This window comes from Populus nigra, chromosome 7 (assembly GCF_951802175.1).
Source record: "Populus nigra chromosome 7, ddPopNigr1.1, whole genome shotgun sequence".
In the NCBI taxonomy this organism is placed as follows: Eukaryota; Viridiplantae; Streptophyta; class Magnoliopsida; order Malpighiales; family Salicaceae; genus Populus; species Populus nigra.
Genome location: NC_084858.1, coordinates 13,661,614 through 13,677,602, shown reverse-complemented (window position 1 = coordinate 13,677,602; position 15,989 = coordinate 13,661,614). Strand labels below are relative to the sequence as shown.

At 30.5% G+C, this 15,989-nt stretch overlaps 2 long non-coding RNA genes across 2 annotated transcripts; both read right to left on the bottom strand.

Annotated features, from left to right (window-relative positions):
- Positions 1-11,920: 11,920 nt before the first annotated feature.
- Positions 11,921-12,968, bottom strand: LOC133698974 (uncharacterized). The gene is made up of 2 exons (XR_009843219.1): positions 12,598-12,968; positions 11,921-12,362 (listed from the first exon to the last, which is right to left on the bottom strand). It is a non-coding gene; the product is annotated as an uncharacterized LOC133698974 (long non-coding RNA).
- A 1,909-nt stretch (positions 12,969-14,877) lies between these two features.
- LOC133698338 (uncharacterized) lies at positions 14,878-15,630 on the bottom strand. The gene is made up of 2 exons (XR_009843094.1): positions 15,333-15,630; positions 14,878-15,243 (listed from the first exon to the last, which is right to left on the bottom strand). It is a non-coding gene; the product is annotated as an uncharacterized LOC133698338 (long non-coding RNA).
- Between the last annotated feature and the right edge of the window lie 359 nt (positions 15,631-15,989).

The window sequence follows — 15,989 nt, the reverse complement described above, 5'->3', positions numbered from 1 at the left end:
GTTGTGCAGTTTATCATACTTGAAACCTTTTAACTTGTCCCATTTTTCTTTCTAGGCAACCAAACATCAATTTAACGCAAACAATTAGAAAATAACAATTTGAACATGTTTTCGAGACATAAATTAGAGGGGGAAGACAGAATACTCACGAGGGTAATTTTGTGATTCTGTGAAAACTGAAGCGATAACTAGCAGCAAGAAGAGAAGAGTTTCAACTGCCATTGAAGAGATTGCTGAGAGGGATAGAGAGAAATTGAATTTATTTTATGGTTCTAATTTCTATGGTCGCCTACAAAAATAACGGTTACATAACTGCTGGGTTTGTGGCGGGAACAGCACAACCGGCCGGTTTTCTCCCAAATGAGATGTCTTGGAACGTGCCACGTTTCCCAAGTCTTCAAAATCTTTAAATTCATCCCTTTTATTCATTTTTTTTTATCGGAGTGCTTGATATTGTGGTAATGATTGCTTTTTAAATAATTTTTTGTATCGAAATGCATGCTAATAATATATTTTTTATTTTTTAAAAATTATTTTTGACATCAGCACATCAAAACGATCCAAAACATACAAATCATATTAAATTTTAATAAAAAAAACTTTTTTGGAAACGCGATTTGTACCGCGTTCCCAAACATGTTCTAAAAAAATAAAGAGTGTGACAAATAAACATAGTTGTGTAGGAATAACATGAAAAAAAAATATTAGGTTATCAAGTCAATCTATGTATATTGTATCAACTTGGCGGATTATTTTTATTAAAATAATATTATTTTATTGTTAAAAAAAAACTATTGATGGTAATATCTGAATTTTAAAAAAACCTATATAACCTAGATATGATACAATGCATGATAAGAGATTTTATTAACAAGGATTCACACACACACAATAATTGGGATTTTTTTTTGAAGATAGAAACTAATTCATGATGTTTTTGAATTATAAAGCGCAGTAGGTGTGTAAATTATCCATTCCTGACACGGAGAGATAATAACAATAAATAACAATTAATACCGGGCTCTTCGAGTCTGAATATATAAATAATAAATTTATGGATATTTGAATCCAAATACCTCATAATAGATAAAAAAGAGTAGTTATCGAATCTAATTTGAGCCCTGTTTTTCTGTGCTTATTCTATATTTGATGCTTATTCTATATTTGATGGTAGCATATCTTTCAAGCAATTTAATATCTCTCAGTTTATGTTTGGTTACTAACCCACATAAAAGATAAAGATAAAAATATTTTTAATTGTAGGAATAGAGGTAAAGATAAAAATATATAAAAAATAAAATTATCAAGAAAATAATTATAGAGTGAATTTCTGTATTTTCAAAATAAAAATATAAAATGAACATGTTTCTAAAAATAATATATATTATTTTTTATCCTTAAAATATCCTTATAAAAATCTTTTAATTTCAAAATTATCCCATATTTTTTTAGATAAATAATGCTAATTGTTTTAAATAAAAAATTTGCAGTCATTTTCTTCTCTTCTCAGTTATCCTTTCATATTAGGTGTGTGTGTGTGTGTGTATATATATATATATATATATATATATATTTTATTGTTTTAATCAATTTCTTATGTCTTTTATTTGTAATTTATCGAGGTTGGTTTTCAATTAGGAAACCTCTTATATTCTAACTTGAATAGGGGAGTGTTTTCTAAACTTGATGGATAATATATAGGGTTATCAAACCCGATTTAAAACTTGATCAATCAAACTTGAAATATATATTTATATTACATAAATATATTTGTAGAATATTTAGATTTTTTTTAATATAATATAATATATACATAACTTAATATTGACATAAAACACACATATTTAGATAATATTTATCATTTAATATACATAATATTGTCAAAGAACTATCTCAACTCAATAGTTTAAGCTGTTAGATAAGATATTAAGATATGATTTATATTATTCTCTAACACATTACCTCAAGGAAAAGCCATTTGAGCTTGAAACTTGTACAAACTCACATTATCTTTTGCTTAATTTTTATCAAATAAATGAAGATGATAAGATTCGAATTCGTGACTGCTTGGTCATCAAGACTCTGATACCATATTAAAAAATCGTGCTTCTAAGGCAAATGTCATGAGCCTTGGGAGGGAAAAAGAAAAGGTGAAGGGCATATAACGCAGGAAATCTCACTAAGCCTATTAACTGTAAATTTCTAGGAACTGAAAAGGGATTTTTTTTTTCTTGGTGTGAGATACAAAGAAAGAAGAAGAAGAAGAAGAAGAAGAAGAAGAAGAAGAAAAGATGGCAACAGATCACAACTTTTTCCAGCAATTGTTCAGTGGCACGAACTATGAAGAAAAACTTTTGTCTCAGTGTATACATGATTGCGCCTGCTTCTCATTTGGATTTTTTTTTTTTTTTTGCCATGGATTGTATATGAAGTTTTGACAAACCAGAATTTTGTATTTTCCCGACTCATAAATTTAACATGGTGCTTTATTATTTATGTTCGCAACTTCACAACCAAATGGCATTTTGTGTTTGAGCTTTTTTAAGAGCTCTGTAAAGTAAATATTGGGATGCCATCTACTTATTTTAAGCAATATACTAGCTATTTAACCTGCGTTCTATTATGAGTTGTAAATTTTTTCTTCAAAAAATACCAGGTAAGCAAGCTATTTTAATATGCTTTTTTACATTAAAAAAATCAAAGTATAAATCGAAAATTCTATGTAAACATCTATTTAAATACACCAATAATATTCTATGTAAATAAGCGAAAAAAAATTGTTAACAATAATAAAAAAAATTTGAAAAATTTGAGAGATTAATGTAGATCAAGATAATCAATCACATACAATAAGACATTTATCTGATTGTGTTTACTGAACTTGTTTATTTAAATTAATAAAAGATAATAGAAATAGAAACACAAAATAAAATTTATTGAATAAACCCATACCATAAAAAAATATTACACAACGTCAAACATATAAGAAATATTATTTAAAAATGAATATTTTTTATTTTAAAAAATAAAGTTATTTTGTATAAAATAAAAAGAAATTATAGATGAATTATAATAATATCTTCAAAAACCAAACATAAAACAAAAACATTTTCAGAAAAAAACTTCTGTCCAACAAAGGCATACAAAACCCGTGACCTGAGTCATGAAACTATGATAAACCTGTAGAAAAGAAATCAAAGATAATCAAATTAAAAACCAATATTAAAAAAAAATTATAGAACAATAAGATCGTAAAAAAAATAAGCAAGAAAAAAATAGTCAAACGACATTAACCTTTCAAACTCATGGATCAGGTCATTAGATCAGAATCGCTATAAATGAAAAAATACGAAGCTGAATTTCCAACAAATCAAATGTCGAAAGAAGAAACTAAGAAAAAAAATCAATTACACAAAAGAATCCAAGAAAAGAATTTAATTAAAAGAATGAAGGTGGAAGTTAAAAATAAATTAATTAGAGGGTAAACAAAATTTTTCAATTGGATGGTTAAATTGAATTGAAAAATAGCTTTAACAAAAGGAAAAACAAATTAAAAGAATGAGGGTCAAATTAAAAAAAATAAAATTAAAAAAAATAAAACAACATAAAATTTGATTGAAAGATGAAATTGAAAGCCAATAAAACTTTAATAAAAGGGTCAAGGAAAAAAAATCAAAAGTAAAAAGAATAAGGACCAAAATAAAAAAATATATATGAGAAATTGTAATTGAGGGTCTAAATTGAAAACAAATAGAAGTTTTATAAAAAGGAATAAGAATTAAATAAGAAATAAAAAGAATGAGGACTGAAATTGAAAAAGCAAAAACAAAGACAACAATCAAGCACTTTGTCCGGCAGGAAAAAGAAAAAAAAGTAGAAGAAGAAGGAAACGACCATCGACGACAATCCAACCACCATACATCATCACGCGCCACACCATGAGGAAGAGGACATGATAACACTTTTAAAAATACAATAGAAGGTCATGTTTGGGAACCAGATGACATCACACACGTTACCTAAATGATGTAGACGCCACCCACTCGTTGACACATAATGGGGACATGCCAACAACTTTCTTGAATAAAAAATTAAAAAATAAACATAAAAAACACCAAAACACTCCCATGACCTGTGTAGTTACAAAAAAAAACTATGTGAAAGTACAAAAATACCCCCAAATAAAAACCTTATTTTTCTTTTATCTTTTCTAAGGTCAATAATGTATTTTGTGACAGTTCAATTTATAGGACAACATCTAAAACAATATTACGGAAAACATGAGAATTCTTTTTTTTTTTTTTATGTAAGTCCATAAAAAAAATCTACTAAAATTCTAGCAGAGACTCCCCTATACTGGGAGGTCCCAAATTATCGACATCAACCTGTTTTATTCCTATGAATCTTTCCTCAATTCTGATCTAATTATTATAGACCTTAAACACAATATTTATCATTTCCGTATTATAAATTCCATACAACAATACACAACATAAATTTACATCAAAAGAAGGCTAAATACATTTATATACATACCAAAAGCTTATCATTAAATTACAAGTTACCAAAAGGTTACATGTTTTTCAAAATACTTTAGTTAACAAAAGATGGAATAAAACAGGAATCACTACTAACATGAATACCATGGACCTGGAGAAATAAAAAATGTGATGTAAATATTAAAATAATAATAACAATGAAAATGGAAGCATTATTAGATTTTTCACTTCTTTTATGACAATAACATAATAAAGCCTTTACTGATATTCATTCATTTCTCTTTATCAATTTCTACCTCATTCAACGATACTCTCTATATCATTAACTATTCCCATTTAAAGTCATAACCCATCACCTAAGGATGATCCTCAAATAAATACAGATACCAAGGTATTCTCATTAACGACATTAGCTCTTCCCTTTTCTTTGTAAATAACTAATCAAATACTCTTTCTCTCTACCAATTCTTTAGAAGGATCCTATTAGTATCATTAGTCTCTCTTACATGGATTGACTAATCAATTTTATTGAAATTGCTGATATTAGTGCATCCCATTAGTATTGTTAACGATTCCCAACCAGAAATAGTTAATCAAATCTATTATAATATTTAGACTCACCCCTTGAAAGTGTCGATGTCAAGGTTCCATTGACATCATTAGCCTCTATACCAAGAGTAGCTAATCAAATTTAAGTAATGTTGACATCAATGAAAACCCACTAATATCATTAAGTATTCCTAACCCAGAGTAGCTAATTAAGTCCATTTTAATATCTTAATTTCACTTTTGGAAATGCCAATGTTAAGGATCCTTTGATATCATTAGCTTTCATACCCGGAGTAGCTATTTAAATTTAAACAATGTTGATATCAATGAAAATCCACTGATATCATTAATTATTCCTAACTCGGAATAGCTAATCAAGTCTGTTATAATATTTTCTTTCCTTTATATTATTCATTATCAACCCAACAAGGTGTACAGAATCACAAGGAACTTGCATATATAATAATGAAATGAATTAGAAACATAGACGTTGGACACCTATCTATTGTCTGTGATGTCTCAACACCTTCTTCGCTCTGCGGTTTAACAATTGAGATATTCCTTGTCAATACTTGACCTAAATATCACTATCAATTCTTATCAAAACACTCAATTTAATTTTTTTGATAACTTGATCATATAAGTTTTAAACACTTTACCTAGCAATAATATGTACTCCACAAGTTAGCTAGCCATAAATCCTTCAAGTTTTGTCCTTCTTCCTTCACCACGCTTTAAATTGGAATTCAAGGACTTTTTTGTATTTTTATTTTTTAAAAACATAGTCAAATAACAAAAATACCCATAAAAGAAAATTTTCTTTAACTTGTATCCAAGGGCTTTTTCTTATTTTTTATCCTATTTGTTTTTGTTATTTTCAAGTTAACTAAGGGGTGATTTAGTAATTTAATAAACATAAATAGAATTTTTAAAAAAATGGATGACACATGTATACTTGTGTCAGCACGTGGGTCGTGGCCGGGCCATTCAGGTTGCATGTGCGGGGTCATACGATGGCCAAATAGTGGCTTCCAGAATGGCATTCAAACCATCTCAGTGGCTCCTCTATAACCAAATGGCGCATATGGCTTTTGATCATCAATTTAGCGCCAATAACTTTTTTTTTTCTCTCTTCTTCTTGACTTTCGCGCTGATTGTCAAAAATTTCCAAAGCAACCCTTCAATCTGTTTTTCCTTCAAATTTGATCTATGTTCTTTCGATTACTATTTATTTTATTTCAAATAATTTATAAAATTAGATTTTTTATTTAATTTTATCCTCCTTCAATTTTTTTATTTATCAGATTTGATTCTTATTTTTTTATTTGTTTTATTTGAGATAATTGATAAAATTGATTTTTTTGTTATGATTTCATCATCTTTTAATTTTTTTTCCTATCAAATTTGATCCTCATTCTTTTGATTTCTTTTTTATTTTTACTTTGATAAATTTTTTAAATTGATTTTTTTATTAGTTTTATTTTCCAATATTAAATTAGTTGGGAATTGAGCTTTTTAATTGAGATCGGCTCTAGGATTTCACAAATTTCGAGTTTGGGAGATTAACCTAGGTTTAGGAGGTTTGCCTGTGTTTGCTTGTTTTTTTTTTAAGTTTATTTTTTTTTAGTTTCATCATTCAACATTTATTTAATTGGAGATTGAGCTCAATTATTTTTTTTATTTGCTTTCTATAGAATTTTCACTAATTTTAAAAATAACCTGAGTTATCTCAGGTTTTTTTTATTGTTTTTTCATTAAATTTAGCCTTTTGTTTTTAATATTTTTGAATTAAATTAAATTAAATTAATTTGTTAAATATAATCATGGGATGATCACTTCATGATATTTTGTATGGTTTGCTTTCCGGGTTGTGGCTCTGACAGCATGTGCGATCCCTTTTAATGTCATCGTGCTACCTTTCACAATAGCATTAGAATCATCTTAGTGAGCTTTTTTTAGTGGTGGAGAAGTGTCCATGGTGGAGCGATGATGAGTCTCCAATGGGCTATTCTTTTATTTCTTCTCGAGTATGATATTGACAACTCATTTTTATAGTTAATTATTGCTATTTTTTTGTCGCTTTATTTACCGTCGATGCCTCCTTTTAAAAATCATATTATTAAGTTAATCGAATTTACTGAATCCTGTCAAGTCAATAACTCGAGTCTTAGATTTTTCTTATTTCTTTAAAAATATTGGAGTCATTTGAACATCTTTTTTTTTTTTATGTTAGGAAAAAATTAAGACTACCTATAGCGTAACTCAAACTACCTATCTAGTACCATCATAAGTAGGTTAATTCAATAAATATGTTAAAAACTTGATTTTTCACTTTCATACAAAAAAAAAAAACAAAAAAAAAACTCATGTGCACTTCAATGAAAAGATCAATACATTTTCTTTTATTATTTATAATATACAAATTCATGGCAAATATATAAGGAGTTAGGGAGACATTTACCAAATGTAACTTAGAGTACACATTTTTCCAATTCAATTTTTTCTATGTGTAAACCAAGTCATTAATTATTCTAGATACTACTAAATTACAAGTTTTGATGAAGAAGTCATGAAAACTTTAGTTAAGTGAAAAGATCAATACATTTTTCTTTTATTATTTATAATATAAAAATACATGGCGAATGTTTTTTTCTAAGACAAAATGTTGGAATGTTAGTATTTTTTTTTTATGTTTTAGTTTTGCTCGAGGACTTGTAAAAGGCAAGTGTTAGGGAATTTGATAAGTGTGAATTTTACATCGCTTTATAGTGGTCAAATGAACGATATAAATCTACCTCACTGAAAAAACAGAAGCTAATATTTAGAGTAATAAATGATCAAGAATAAACCTTTGATTAAATGACTGAAATAATTTCTTTATTGCTTAGATTTGTTCAATTCCTTGATCTCTTCTATTGATTAAAAAATAATCAATAATATTTACCTTAATTATTTTCTAAGCAATTCATTCCTCATAAATTACAAACAATACTTATTTTAGTGATATTAGGATTTTTCCTCAAAAAATAGATTTGTTAATGAGTATAGTGTTGAGTTTTAAAGGCTAGCAGAACATAACCACTTATATGAAATACAAGAATAACAAGTCATGATATTTTTAAGGTGGTAAAGACCTACAATTCAAGACAAGATTGGGGTACGTATGCTATTTATGCTTATAAAGGCAAGAAATATAACATTAAAGGTTGAGGTGATACTAAAAAAAACTAGTAGTAGCAGCAGATGTGATCCTTTTAGGATAATATACAACGAGTTGTGTAGAGTTAGTATTGCCGATAAGGAAAAAGCATTACAAATGATGAAACAACCCCCTGCTAAACAAGATGCCACTAAACCTGACGGAACTACGTGAAGCCAAGCTGAAATGAACAAGCCAAGTAATCCCCTGAATAATGGTGGGCAAGTGCTTTAAATATGGAGAACTAAGACATCATTTTAGTGATTGTAGGGGATCGAAATCGATCAACATGATTGAAGGTAGTTCAAGCAAAAACATTTCAAAGATGTTGATAAGTTGTAAAAGCTTGATGGAGATGAGAAAAATTTGTATAAATATGATGACGAGAATCAGACATAAGTGGTTAGGAAGATGTTCTTAATGCTAAAAGTTAATGAGGATTTGTAGTGATAGAAGTTATTTTATGCTTGATTCACCATAAATAATAACTTGTTTGATTTGATTATTAACAGTAGTAGTTGTAAGAATATAATATAAAAACATACTACTGAAAATTAAGGTTGCCATTAGAATCAACCTTGAACCATACAAGATAGGGCGAATAAAGGCAATTAGTTAAATAAAATTGATATAAAATTGCAAAATGCCTTTTTCCATTTGAAAAATATAAGGTTAGATATACTATAGATATGAATGCATATAGTCTAATATTTGGTAAGCCTTGATAATATGATATAGATACTAGAGATTTGGAAAAAGAAAACTTGTATAAGATTAGTAAAAATAATGTGAATTATATGTATATGCCTTTGAAATAGATATCCCAACCCAAAACTTTAAAAGTGAAGGGAAGACTTTTTTTACCATAACCAATTTAGAACAAGCCATACAAATAAATGTGCGGGAGAACATACATGTTCACTGATTTAGCAATTATATTTGCCTGCCTCCAAGTCTTTTTTTTTTTTTCCGAAATGTAAGAATATATTAAAGATAAAAAATATACAAGAACCAACAAGTTCAATATACATAAATATATAAAAAGGAAACAGGCTCCCTAACTAGGCATAAACATCCATGCCCATAAAAATAGATTAACAACCAAGCAGAAACTGAGCTTTGTTAGATTAGAAACCTAATCGGCAATAAGGTGCCAAACCTAACCAAAATACAAAATACAAAAGGAAAATAGAAAGCAAACTAACATAGCTGGAAGGCTACAACATATAAAATCCAAATGAGTACATGATGCATCAAATCATACATCAAGGAAACCACAACATTCAGCATGCACAATAAAAAAACCAAGTAGAGAGATAGGAAATGTGATATCCCATATCGGAAACGAGCGTCTAGAGTTAGAGCTTTATTAGTGGTGCTGGTTGCTAACATGTTGTACGCGTTTTGGGGCCATGCGTGGTGGCCAAGAATAAAACCGTGAGGGGAATCTGGGTGAAAGCCTTGGAATTGGATGGACTGGGAGGCCTAAAGTGGACAATATACAGCATGTTGGGTCAGGCCGTTACATTTGGTATCAGCGTCGAGAACGACTCGTTTTAAGGTGGGGGGATTGTGATATCCCACATCGAAAGCGAGCGTCTAGAGCCAATGCTTTATTAATGATGCTGGTTGCTAACATGTTGTACGCGTTTTGAGACCATACGAGGTTGCTAAGAATAAAACCGTAAAGAGGACCTGGGTGAAAACTCTAGAATTAAGTAAACTGGAAGGCCCAAAGTGTACAATATACAACATGTTGGCCAGGCCGTTACGGCAAAAGATTCCAACTAGCCGAGAAGATCAAATACATTAAACATGTCCCACATAGCAGAGACCTGACAACCAGCACAGATGAAGTCCACAAGGAAACCTAACACAAGAAGCCACAACAAAAGAGAAGCAAGACTGAGAGGGCTAAAAAGATAGCAGTAACAACTACATCCAAATCAAAATAGGCCATCACCAGCAGCAAATGAGGACTACTCAACGCTTTGAAGATCTCACTGAGATGCTGTACCTGAGAGCTTCCTAGAAGACAGAGGAAACAAAGCCAGCCAGAGCAGGAAGGCCCAACAAAAAAAGCAGAAAGCCATCAGCCCCCAAATTGGAGAGTGAAATGATTATTTTCATGGAAATGCAGAACCGTGAAGAACATAACCTGAAACTTGCGAAAGACAAATGAAACAAGCTTGCAGGTATTATCAAATATCCTCTTGTTTCGCTCTTCCCAAATTAAGTAGATCAGGATACCAAGGGAGTGATTGTTAAACCTCCAAGTCATTTTTCATATATCCCTTTCTTATTTTTTTAAGAAAGTTCTCTCTCATGTTTTTCTTGTGTATCCTTTCTTCGTGAGTGATTCTTGTTGTAATATACCATCTCTTATACATGGAGTTGTCAACTTACACTTAATCTCTAATTCTCTTGTTGGGTTCTATCATTTTTCACCTCTATTTTTTTTCCTTTTTGAATCTCATTTGTTTATCCACTCACTCTTGAGACTTCTTTCTTCTAAACACACATGATCTAACCCTTTAAAAGCCCTATTAGACCAAGCCAAGTTTGATGCTATTATGTTGGGAAGCAATGATATGTCGAGGGAAATACGATGGAAACATATTCCATTATCATATTACTTTTTCAAGAGATGAAGACCCTTTGACATGTACTTAGATTACAACGCTTTTAACAAATATATTTATACTAGAAATAATTCAAAAGACTTGGAATAATTATAATATTAATACATTATACGAGCGCTTAGAAAAACTAAATGAGTTTTTTAGATAAACTTTAAAATTCATTCCACCAGCAGCTGATTACAATTTCATTTGCGAGACTACAACACTGATCAGTAATTTGTTGGTGGCCGACGCTTGCAGCGTTCGGTGGGTCCGCAATTAGTCACTGGTGATGGGGTGGCAGCACGCATGAAGCACATCCAAATTGACTTACACTTTGTTCATGATCTTGTTCAGAAAATTTTTCTTACTGTTCACCATGTTCACACGAATGATCAACTTGCGGACCTGCTTACCAAACCACTCTCCAAGCAGCGCACAAATTTTCTCAAGCACAAGATCGATCTCACTGATGGGAGCCCGTTTTTGCGGGGGCGTATCAAGAAAAATCACATTGCCACCTCATGTAAGCTATTATTGCAGGATTCATGACAACATCGAAAAAGATTACACTGCCAACTCATGTGAATTATTATTGCATGTTCAACTCATGCAACGACAGGATTCATGACAGTATAAATCAATAATCATTGCAAGCTACAATCAAGGATTAGTTGATGTAAAGCTAGGATCGATTTCTTATATTTACTATAGCTAGAATCAGGGATCAACTAGAATCAGGGATTCGATTTTTATTCTTTCCTTTATAAGCCTTCCATACTTAGCACTCTATATCTTGTATATATATTATGTTCTGCAGTTTGAATGTAATTAAGCAAAATTCAAAACTTTTGTCTTCTCTTTTACGGTGACGGTTCAAAATATATTTCGCTTAGATATATATTAAAATAAATGTTTTTTGTTTTTAAAAAATTATTTTTAACATCAGCACATCAAAACAATATATAAAAACATATATAAAAAAATTATTTTAAACAAAAAAATATTTAAAATTTTTAGAAATATGATGCAAACCATGTTCATAAACATGCTTGTAGACTAATTGAGAATTTTATTGTGCATACAGAGATTACATAATTCCGAATAAAAGACTACAACGTACATAAGTAACATTTACAGGATTGCAAGAGTACTAGAGGAAACCTGTAGCATATGCATATCTGCCATGGCTCCCTCGGAGCTTTTATTTAATTTCCAACGACCATATAATTACATCGGTAATGGAAATGAAAGTAATAGATAGCTTTGAGCTCACAGCTTTTACCACTAGATGGACCCAAATCAAACTACTCTTTCATTTTCAAGGGCGACGGCAGCCACGCTCGCAAGGGATACAAGCTTTTTTCTTTTAGGGAGGACAATCTCGTTGGCGACTGCGACATCTCCTGCCAGTTCCTGGATCATAGGTAGGAGGCAGGTTTCTAGATGATGCATCGCCGGTTGATGGGATATTGACGGTAACGCTATCTTTTCCTGCAACGTCAACGCACGTTTAAACACGTTATGATCTGCATAACAGTATTAGGATGGATCTACAATACAGATATTGTTGATTTAAAATGTGAAAATTAAATGACGAAGTCAATCCATGTTTGACGATAATAAACCAAGATCTTTATAAAAAAAAGCTTTCATACAGACATGAATGACTTATTAAAGGTACTAATATATATGGTAATATATACGAGCCGATAGAAGATGGTCATACCATAGCCGACCAATTCTCGAGCTGCCATGGATAAAGGAGAGAAGGCAATGGTAGCTATAAGAATAGCTATCACTAAAGCTTTCATACTGAAAAATATTGTGTTTTACATGGCCATTGCCTCTCCTATACCCTTTTTATTTATAGCCAATACTCTTAATACAGATACCGATATTGAGGTTGTCTAAAACATCCTTGGATATTGTTGTATTTACGAAGTTGTTATTGGCTGGAAAGCTTGGATAGTTACAACACTTACAATCGAACTTCCACTTGTCTAATAAGTCAGGAGATGAGAACCTTAAGGTTTGAGAAAGAAAAAAAAGATGCTTCTTGGATAATACGAAAACCTAACCCTAGGAAAAGATTTCTAGAAATTCTACACCCTCTGAACAAGTCTGTAGATGACAAAACCTATATCTTTCGTTTCGGTACGTACCTTCGAAGAAAATTCCTTTGATCTCTCTTTCCTTGTGGTGCCAAAAATAAAAAGACAAATATGATTATTCAAACCGCAACAAATATATTTTGCATTTACAGCACTGATTGGTATATTATTTGAAAGCATTTAAAATAAATAAATTAATTAAACAAGAATTAATATTGATGCATGGACTCGACTCCAAGTCAGTGTAGGAACGACAAAGACAATGTAACCTCCCGTAAAGCGACCCTCGAAACAGAAGGGCCTTCAAATAAATATTACCCCTGAAAGACAGTAGTGGAGATGCCAAGGGGTAAATAATTCTCAATGTTTCTCAAGATTAACAATCAAAATAAGTAAAATAGACTTGGTGATATTAACAAAAATAAAATAAAATAAAAACTGAATCGCCGAGGTATTTTTACTGTGGTGTCTGGCAAGGTAACCCTCTTCACGAACCACTCAATAGTGCTCTATTAATTTGTTTTTGTAAGCTAACCTTTTCTTTTTTTTGCAATTGCATCCTTGTTTGTGATTTTCTTTCGGTTGATGGTCTTTAATAGATGCATATGCTCGAGAACTAAAGGTTTCTATCAGGTTTTTGGACTTGATTTGAAGTCCAAAAAATCAAGGTTGTCAAAAAATTTAGTCCATGTTTTTTATTGTTATTTTTTTATCTTTTATCTCATTGCATTTTTTTTTAATTTCATTACTTAAAATTTTATTGATTTAGAATTTTGCTTCATTATTTTTTAGGGCTTGCTGTCTCTAGGGTTAGCCCTGAGTTGATAACTAAGATCACAAGTTTCAAAAGTTAACACGGGTTGACTTTGATTTTTTTGTATTTTTTTTTCAATTTTATACTTTTAACATTTCATTTATTCAGAATTGATCGCCGTGCTTTATTTCACTTTTTTTATGGGGTTATCCCAATTCTATATCTATGGTCAAATGTTCAGCGGGTTGACCTGAATATTTTGTTTTATATGGTTTTTTTTATTAAATTATTTTTTTGGTTTTCCCCTTCAATATTTGGTTGTTTAATAATTAAGATTCATAATTTTATTCAATTTGTTTTTGATGAGGTTACTTGGATATCGCGATCTAGTTGCAGAGTTAACATGCTAACTTGAATGATCTTAAATCAAGTTTTTCCTTACATTATCAATTTTTGTTGTTAGTTTCTTTATTATCATTTATTTTTTTATTGGTATTATTTAAATTAATCAAATTTACTAAAATCAATCAAATTAATAACTTAAATTCAAGTCAATAACTTAATTTTTTTATATATAAAAAATGCTTGCATCGCCTTAATAAAAAAAAATTAGATTAGCCCGAGACTCAGCACATACACCTCTCCAGTAGATTATCAAATGTGAATACTCCTCAGGCATTGGAGTTTTTCCAATTTAAATTACTTTACTAGTCAAGCTAGTCCCTTCTCTTTATGTATATATGGAACACTTCTTTTTATATATATATATATATATATATATATATATATATATATATATATATATAAAAGAAAATTAAACAGTAATGTTGATGTACGGACTTGACTCCGAGTCCATGCAAGAACGACAAAGACAAAGACAAAGACAATGTAAGGAAAAAGACAATGCCTTAACTCTATTGGATAGACAGTGGATATGCCAAGATGTAAATAATTCTCCATGTCCAAAGACATCCTCAAGATTCACAATCACAATAATTAAAAAAAAAAAAACAACAACTAAATCTCCTTGGTATTTTCCTCTGACGTTTGGCACTGTAAGCCTCTTCACGGAGCACTAAGGATTTCAATAGTTGATGATGTTTTATATTAGCACATTCTTGAGAATTAAATGATCTCTTAATTTGAACCCAATTAGTGAGAAAATTCTTGAATTTGTATCTAAAGACTTGGAATAATTATAATATTAATACATTATACGAGCACTTCGAAAAACAAAATGAGTTTTTTAGATTAACTTCAAAATTAATTCCACCAGCAGCTGATTACAATTTCATTGCGAGACTACACAGCACTAATCCTTAATTTGTTGGTGGAGGATAGCAGCGTTGGTTGGCTCCGCAATTAGTCACCGGTGATGGGGGTGGCAGCACGCATCCACGGCCGATTCCGCCAAAGCAGCGTCTTATTGGAGGCATCCAAATCCTGCCATTGCTCCCATCATTGCCCTCAACGTTAGTAATTTCATGCCTGAGGCCACCTTTTCCTTCTGCAACATGATCAACATGCCCACCGCATCAAAATAAAGAACCTGAATACTGGAAATTAACACAAGCAAATGGAAAGAAATGCACTCACCAAGCTCAATTAGCTGTCGAGCAAGAACGAGAGGATGGAGCAAAATGGTATGCAGGAGAAGAAAAGCGATGATAGATGTTTTCATCATGGTACAATTTTAGCTAGCTAAGCAAGATTGGACCATAATTTATAGGGAAAACAATATTATAATATAAAGAGAAAAGTTCATGTGACACAGCTAATACAGTCATACATATTAATCTTTTCTATATATGTACAAGGTTTTTCAACATTCTTTCACGGGAGCACCTAGACTTGCTAGCTTCTAAATTTGACCATCTTCCTCCTTCCACTTGTACAGTTGTATTTGGTAAAGATACAAGTTTTTCAAGACTTTCTCATAATAAGTAGCATTTAAATAATGAGGAACTTTGGTGGTGAGGAGACTACAAGTCTACCATTGACTTTATTGGATTCTAGTGATTTTTAAAGAATGTTTTTTTTTTAAAAAATTAAAATATGTTCTCCAAAAATATATATATATATATATATATATATATATATATATATATATATAATAATAATAATAAAAATATAAGTATGTGAGTGTGACCTTCATGACTTTCTGAGTTTGCCATTACATTCAAGGTGACTCAGAAACAAGCTAAAAATCAAAAGTTCCAAGCACAAGGACTATGCCCGAAAGAAAATGTTGAA